The following is a 9,053-nucleotide window of genomic DNA, read 5'->3' on the forward strand; positions in this document are numbered from 1 at the left end:
TGTGTGTGTGTGTGTGTACACGTGGTGGAACACCAAACCAATGTGCCAGGATGTGGACAATAAAGATGTATCTTATCTTATCTTGTCTTAGATTGTTGATTACCAAAACAGTACCATCCGACAAATTAAGTGTACCCTCAGCACGACCACAGAAGTGCCTCGGGACCGGTTGCGAACGACGATAGCGATAACTTGTAAGCACACAAGTTAGTCTGCTTTGACTATGAAAGTTAATTTTTACAAAGATTATTGGCCACATTCCTTTCACTGTTTTGAAAATATGATAACATAGACGTAGGGTAACAAACAAACTAACAATGTCATCACTTAGAAGCGGCCCCCATGTGATTTTTCGGCCTACTTGTATTAAATGCTTGGGATGAAGATGACGAATTATTTCCAAATTTTTGATCCCTCTATGCGAGGAGTTGAGAATGATGGTCGTGTCCTGCCCCCCAGGACAGCCTGGCGGTGATCTAGAGTAAACACCAAACAAACTTAACACTAAGACTAATACGCACGTCATCTCTTACATCAGAACAACATCATCGCCAACATAAATTATAAGCATCCTCATGCTCACCATCACAATTACCATTATCGTCACCATCGCCAACATCATCATCATCATCATCATTACCGACTCAACAATTCCCCTTTCATATAACAATTTGCACCATCACTTTCTTTTTACGTAACCAACAAAGACGGGCACCAAAATCAGGACACGAGAAAAAAAAAGTGTACCCTCAGCATTTTACTGAACTTACAACCAGATATCAATTTATTTTTGCATTGATAGGTTTTTAGGTATTAAAATATATCTGCAGGACAGGGGCGCTCTTAAAAGTGTCGGGGCAGCATTTTTTTGCTCATTCGGTATACACACTGACGTTGTGAGACTTGACCATCTGCGTACTTTTGCTTACAACACATTCTCCCTTCATTCTGTGTAGGGCCTTTTTTGTCTGTGTTTTTAGTTTCAACTTAGAAACAGTCTGGAAGTCGCTTAACGTATGCAGAATAACGAATATAGTTGGATGGGGGCTGTACAAAATAATTATGTCAAGGGCCAAGGGGACTGTAACTGTTGGATGGAAACAGCAATCTAATTGAATCGATATCGTCAAAAACTGCACGGCTCTGATAGTGCTCGGGCTTTGGTGTTTTTGCTCGAAAGTGATCGGCTCTGATAGTTTCCCGTTTTGCCATGGTAACGCAGACGCAGCTGTGTCGCCTCCTTTTTTCTGTAAGTGTTGTAGGGCGCTAGCAACTGCATTAGTCATATGAGCGCGTGGGGCACTTTAATAAACATTTTCAGTATGGTAGGAATTAATTTTGAATATTGCCCGGGTGGCTGCCGAAGCCTATGCTTTCAGATTTTAGGACCACCAAGAGATTTTTAACGTAGTCAACTTGCACGCGGGACCTACATGACTTTTGGCCCTTATCCGAGAAGGCTATGTGTTAGATCTAACCTACCTTAAAATCAGGGGTGTGGCTGAAAGACAGTTGTAAGAAGGAGTCAAGAAGTAGCAGTAAAAAGGCTGCAGAAAAAGTCAGGAGCCGAAAGGAGGGGACAAAGGTAAAGAGGAGATGGAGACGAAAGCAGAAGAAAGAACGAGGTAAGAGAGCAGGATTTAAGGTGAAAGGAGAGAATTTTAAAGAGGATTTTTTTTCCACCGCTGTCAGGATACCAACGCCTGACTTATTGAATGAGAGGCAAACACTGAACCTCTAGACTATGTGAACCCCCCCACCCCACCCCCGTGTGTGCGAGATGAAGAGTTTTGCCACGATAACGCAGACACTGTAGTGGCGCCTTCGATCAAGAGAGTCCTCAACAGGCGTCAAAAGCAGGGTCAACATGTCGCGATATAGTTGTAAAATCATAGCCTTTTTTATATTTACGTGACCTATCTTGATTCGCACATTGAAGTCATTTTGCTTTATCTTTTCGTTGGAGTGTAACTTCAGTGGGTGTCACATCAGACAGGGCGACATTTTGACAACTATGACGTCATTGAGATGTGTGTATACAATTAAGCAAAGTTGTGATTCCGCTGTCGTTCAGACTTTGAATACGCAGGGAGTTTTTGAGGCTGTTAAGTCACTAGTCTCACTATCGGAGATGGACGTTTTATTCCGAGTTCTCCCATCTCAAGTGAAATTAGAATGTTGAAAGGGACGTTGAACCTGTGCCATGTCATAACGACAGGATCCACCCTCGAGGACACGGCGCCTTCAGAACAAAAAGGTTACCATGCTATTGTAACCTTGACCTTAATTAAGCGTGAACTCCGTGGGTTGTATTTGGTCAAAGAACTCGGACTGCTCCTCCCATTTTGTCTGACCTGACCATGTGACCACTCCGGTCTCTTGGTTTTAACGCCACGTTATGACGATAGCGCTGTATGTAGGTCATCCAAGGTCACCGAGGTGGGGCTAGGGGACAGGCGGTTAAGTAGTGGCAAAATGAGTCACTGAAAAGTGCAAGACACAATTTGTGCTAGACACATATGCCATTGAAAAATACAAGACCAAAATGAGTAGATATCGCCGTAAGTCTAAATAATGAATTGGAAATTAGCTTTGTCTTCGTCGTCGTCATCACTGTTGCGGTGCGTTTCTGTGCAGCGGGTGGATTTAGGGGGCAACCGAATCAGTAATCATCTCCCTGTTGCACGCCCACATGAGACCCCGAGAAATGAATTGTCGACAGGACTACTACTTTCTTAACTGTTGTTATTGTAGTGGTTATTGATGCTGTTGTCAAAGTTGTTATTATTGTTGCCGTTTTCACTACTATGGCTATTACATGTATTGTTGTTATTATTTTTGTTGTTGTTATTGTTATGGTGTGATTCTCGGCAAGCTTAAAAAGGACTCCCCCCCCCCCCCCCCCCCCCAAAAAAAAAAAAAAAATATATTATAAAATTATTTTAAAAAACAAAAAAAACATAAGCAAACAAAGACAAAAAAACAAAAACAGCATACTAAATCGGAAAAGTACACAATCTCAATCTGTAAAAACACGGCCTCCTTCAGCTGTCACTTTCATCCTCTGACCTTTCTCTCATTCTGCGTCAGTTTCAATGTCAGCCACCAGCCCCGCCCACCCGCCGATCTACTGTTAAGCAGGAGGTCCGATCCTGTCCGCTTGGCTGCTCAGAGCGGGCACTCTACCAAGGGAAAGCATGATGTGCTTCACATACACTGACCAACAAATTGTTACTATTGCGTTTAGTTCCGTATTATGATCATCGAAACCAGAACTTGGGACGAGTCCTGTCTTACCATTGAAAGCTCACTTTCGCTCTGAAACGTTCAATCCTCTCGCGTGTTGAAGATTTTTCCAGAAGGCTGGACAAAAAAGCATTCCAGTGCCCACTTGCATTCTTTTGAAAAGCAAATTACAGGCCAAGGAAAAGCGTTTGTGTGTGTCCAACTGGGCTGAAATCCCTCCCCGACCGGTAGTTATAATCTGCTATGTCGTTTGGCTGTCGTCTCGTTGCACATCCCCGCCTCCCAAAAGATCTAAACTGTGTGGAAGGGGGCGTAAAACGTCTACAATTACAATTTTACGTCGTACATCTAGGCGTGGGTGGGTGGTGGAGACTCTAGGGAAGCCAGCTGCTTCTACTTCTGTTCAAATTTCGTGATACTCGGATTTGACCATTGCGAAATGCGACTGTATTTGTATTGAAGTAAAACGCATTTCATCTGAGCACATCCGAAACAAAGATAACAGCAATCGGACTCGCAACCGTAAGGTCGTGGGTTCGAATCCCGTTAGGGGCCCGACGTTGTGTTCTTGGGAAAGGCACTTTACACGAATTTTCCTCACTTTACCCACGTGGGAATGGGTTCCCGGCTATAGACAGCGAAATATCTTGTCAGTTTGTTAGTGTTTGAGCGCTTAATCAGCTGCTTGCACTGTATGCTTCCCGGGAAGCTGAGAATGTTTCGGAGTGTTCTATGGTCTGCTGGGGTAATAATATAGTGTAAAGCGCATAGAGCCTGCTTTTGAGCGGGGATATGCGCTATACAAATGCTATCTATTATTATTTTATTATTATTATGTGTTTCTCTTTACCGAGAACCCAAAACATGTCAGCAAACAACGTCATAAACTATTCATGATGTTTATCGGAACTCCCGGGCTATAATAGTTGAGAGGCATCAGGTTTGGGAATTTTTATTGAATTTTTGTTTTTTGGCTCAACACCTTCTATGTTCATTAAAGGACACGCCCCTGTGTGGATAGCACTGGAAAATAATGATTAAATGCACAAAAAGTGTAATTTTTCTGCTTCCATGGACTCTCAAGTTAGGGAAATAACTAAACTTTAACAGCCATTTTCCACTAATTTTACATCTGAAACCAGGCGACCCCCTACCTCCTGCTATTGCAAATATCTCGATTTGTTTCAAGATAAATGGATATTTTTTTCATCAAAAGCCAGGGAAATTAACAGGCTTTGAGCAGATAGCAATAACTCCACATGCCCCAAAAATCGACGAGCGCCTGATTCTACCACGTCATGACACAATTATTAAGCTGCAGTTTGCAACTACAAAATGTAGTCTGATGTCAGACGTTCAACCACCAGGCTGTAACATATTATTGCCACACACGAATCTCATTCATCTCACCCCCTCTGTGTCCCGAAAATTAAACCGAAATGGATTGAAACCTGGCGTATTAATGAATGGATAATGTTAGGCTGTGGACGACAACGGATTGACAGCGGACGGCTATAATATAACTTGTCCCTGCGCTAACTGGGTGTTCTGGATTTGAAGGAACGCACTACTAAATAAAATTCGTTTAGCATTGGAAAAAAGTTACGACCCCCCCCCCCCCCCCCCCAGGGCGCTGCACAATGGTGACTTGCAATGGTGTGTTTGTAGTATATCAATACGATTCAGTACGTATGTATCTAGGTATTTATATACAGTGTATTCATATTATACCGTATTTATGTATGTATAAATCCCCCCTTGTACATAATATGTTTTACGCTATTATTAATCAAATATACCCACGGAGCTGGGGTAAAAAGTGAATTTTTAATTAATTCTAATCAATCTGCTTTGTGCATTTCTTTTTGTCCACCAAATTGAAGCAACATTTTACTCTAGACTAATTTTGTGTAGATTTCTGTACATGGATTGTACACACACATCTAAATCGTTTAGTTTCAAAGGGCTTTATCTAGTTGAATATCGCTGTTTCTGTATGAATTGACAAACCCAACAGACAGACTAAGACACTCGATACAAAAGCAACTGTTGCGTGCAACAGCGAAGCGCCAAACCGCTACACCATAGACACCGGTATTGTTGTAATCCAAACAACAATGGGGGTGTCGGAATCACTAGCCATGCCTGCCACAGATATCCAGTTTTCAGTTTCTGCTTGAACGTTGGAATCTTAGCAAATTACGAGTCAACACGTTAAGCAGAAATGTTTAGCAAAGTGGGAAAAACAGAACCTGCTCGAAAGACCACCTGTCCAAGACAATAACCTGTACAAACAACCGCTGTCCACTTTTCTCTTGCATTTTTTTCTACGACATTATTGTAATATTCTATGATATAATAATATAGTGTAAAGCGCATAGGGCCTGCTGTTGAGCGGGGATATGCGCTATACAAATGCTATTTATTATTATTATTATATATAATATTGTACGATTTTTTAAATGAATTTATTACAATATTTCATAGTTTGTGATCATATTACATTATTAGATTCTATATCATACTGAATAATCATTTTTGGTTTCATATTTCATAATTGAAATAACACTGTCCAAAAAGACAACATGCCTATGATCAGATGGCAATATTTCTCCCCCCAAAAGGGTGGTTGCTGCAGACAATTTCTATACTATACTTAGTTTTGTATAACCCCTCAGAAAATCGAGTTGACGATCATCAAATCTCTGTGACCTTTGATCCCTAAGTCCCTGCTGCACATTTCGTGCATGTGGGCCAGGTTTTACGACGTCATGCCTTGGCTAAGACCCGCCATAAACGGCTGCTGCAGACGTCTGCAGTGAGGGGGAGATAATAATAATGTTATTATGTCGTGTAGGTCTCCGAGTCCCTGGTCGGCAACATGGCGTCGGTCAGCTGTTCAAACGTAGCCTACTAAGCCCGACATCAAGAATGGTTTCAAATTTCAGTTTATTATTATTATTATTATTATTATTATCATTATTATTATTATTATTATTATTATTATTATTATTATTATTATTATTATTATTACCATCATGATCATCATCGTCGTCATCATCATTTAGAAGAAAAAAAAAATTATTATTTTTATTATTATTACTATTTATTTTTTTAAATTATTATAATTATTATTATTATGTTTATCATTATTATTATTACTATAATTTTGATTATTATCATCATTAACATTATTAATATTATTATTATTGTTGTTGTTGTTGTTGTTGTTTTTGTTTTTGTTGTTGTTATTGTTGTTGTTTTTGTTGTTGTTGTTGTTGTTGTTATTATTATCATGTGGTATCAGATTGTGTTCTCGAGAAACATATTGTTGAAATGCAATAATGCTAAATCGTAGGCCAGCTGTTTAGATATACTGAGCTAAATATTTTGAAATTGTTTCATCATCATCATCATTATTGTTATTATTATTATTATTATTGCTGTTGCTGTTATTATTGTCATTATTATTATTATTGTTATTATCATTATTATTATCATTATCATTGCATGCAGTTGTGTGTGGTCTAGAAATATTTTGTTTGAAAGTCGACTTCTAAAGGACAAAGACAACCTTCATTCATCTTGTTGGAAGACATTTGCCCTCGTCGTTTACAATGACAGAGTTATTACAAATTTTACGTTCACTCGTGTGAGGGCGTAGAAATACCTACATTAAAACGAAAAACAATTATTTAATGAAAAACAATTAATTAGGAGATATTCTGAGTTGAGTCTGCAGGGTCGATTCAGTCCGCTTGTTGCTTACTCTAGATTGCATCCATCTGTGATTGTGCATGAAAGAGGGACGTCCAGAAAGTAAGTACCATTTTAAAATAATTATAAAAGAAATAATTTTCCCAATGAAAACGATTTATTTTTGAATACCTCATATATATATGACTACTTCTCCACGTAGTCACCAGAACTGTTGAGGCATTTGTCGTATGTGTGTATTTGTGTTTGTGGGTGTATGCATGTGTGTATTTGTGTGCTTGTGCATGTATGTATGTTTGTGCGTGTGCTTGTGTGTGCTTGTGTTTGGCATAAAGTGTGGAGATAGAACATTTTCCCTGACAACCGTATGGGGGATGAAGGATGTCATGAGAAAAAAGGGGGAAGAGGGTGGGGGGAAGGGACATGAAAGTGACACCGCGTCATATCAATTCACAACTCCAGGAGATAAAGGTCGTGGAGACCTAGCAATGTTCTAGCCGGGGTGAAGTCCAAGAGCGATTCTTCTTGCGGCCGTAGGGAAATTGCTGTTAGGAAGGAGGTGATGACGTGAGAATGCCAAGTGAAATAGTTATTTTTCTCAAGTCTATTCATAGCTCTATCTCTCCCTGTCTGTCTGTCTCCTCCTCCCTCTCTCTCGCTCTCTCTCTCTCTCTCTCTCTCTCTCTCTTTCTCTCTCTTTATCTATCTCTCCCTCCTCTCTCTCTCAGTGTGTGTCTGTGTGTGTGTATGTGTGTGTGGGTGTGTGTGTGTGTGTGTGTGTGTGTGTGTGTGTGTGTGTGTGTGTGTGTGTGTGTGTGAGTGTTTGTGCGTTTTGGGAGAGGATGGGCCAGACAGGCAGAAAGATAGAAAGAGAGACTAAAGAGATAGAGAGCGATAGATAGATAGATAGATATATTGATAAATAGATAGATAGATAGATAGATAGATAGATAGATAGATAGATAGATAGATAGATAGATAGATAGATAGATAGATAGATAGATAGATACAGCGAGGGAGGTAGGAAGGGAAAGAGAGAGAGAGAGTGAGAAGAGAAAGAGAGAGAGATAAAGAGAGAGAGAGAGAGAGTTGCTGGATAGACTTGAGGATAGAAATGGTCATGAACTTTAACTTTTTTTAAAAACTCTGGTAAAAATGTTGATGGACACGCAGCAACTTAACCTTGTTAAAAGAAGGGAAAAGCTTAAATATTATTCATTAAATCTTTAGCATTCATCATTTATTTAAGCCATCCCCCACCCAAATACCCATTTCCCGTCTCCACTCCTTCCCCATCTCCCTTCTCTCCTCCCCCCTTCCCCTTCCCTTCTCCCCCTTCCCCTGCCTCCATTCTCCCGTCTCTCCTATCCCTTCAAGCCCTTTTCCCTTGTGCCAAAATACGTCAAGCCAACAGTAGCTGCTAAATCCAACTTATTACTGGTGTCACGACACGGTGAAATCAGGCGGTCGTCAAATTTGTGGCATTTGGAATGGTTGGCAGTGTTATACAGCGTGTTTATTTGTTTTGTTTGCAAATAAAATACCCATTTATCTGAAATAGAAGACGAGATTGCGAATGAAAAAGGTACGGGTTTGCCTGGTGTTATAGGCAAACTTAACGAGAAAATAGCCGCCAAAATCTGGTAACATTAGATAAAAATTGCTAATTTCGATGAAAAAGTATGCCTGTTTCTTCGATTTCCTTATTTTGACGATCACCTGATTTAATCACGATTCCACTCAGATTTTGCGTAACACAAGAGGAAGGAATGCGATTTTTATTCGTCTTGACGTAAGAAACTTGCGTAGATAAGAGTGAGTCAATGGTTCAAGTGCTGGGCTGGATGTGTTGCGTACAGACGAATGAGATCGTCACTGGCGTCTGTGGTGTAGCGGTTAGGCGCTTCGCCGTCGCACATAGGAGATAATCTGAGTTCGATTCCCGAATGGGGAGAATTTTTATCAAGTGTCTCGGTCTTTCTGCTGGGATGATTTATCACTCTCAGTCCGGGTTGGCCCTCAAAGGCAGGGTCGAAACCCGCCTCCTTAATTATCTAAAGTGTGTCGAGAGGAAGGGGGGGGGGGGGGGG

Source organism: Aplysia californica, unplaced genomic scaffold (assembly GCF_000002075.1).
Source record: "Aplysia californica isolate F4 #8 unplaced genomic scaffold, AplCal3.0 scaffold00603, whole genome shotgun sequence".
Lineage (NCBI taxonomy): Eukaryota > Metazoa > Mollusca > Gastropoda > Aplysiida > Aplysiidae > Aplysia > Aplysia californica.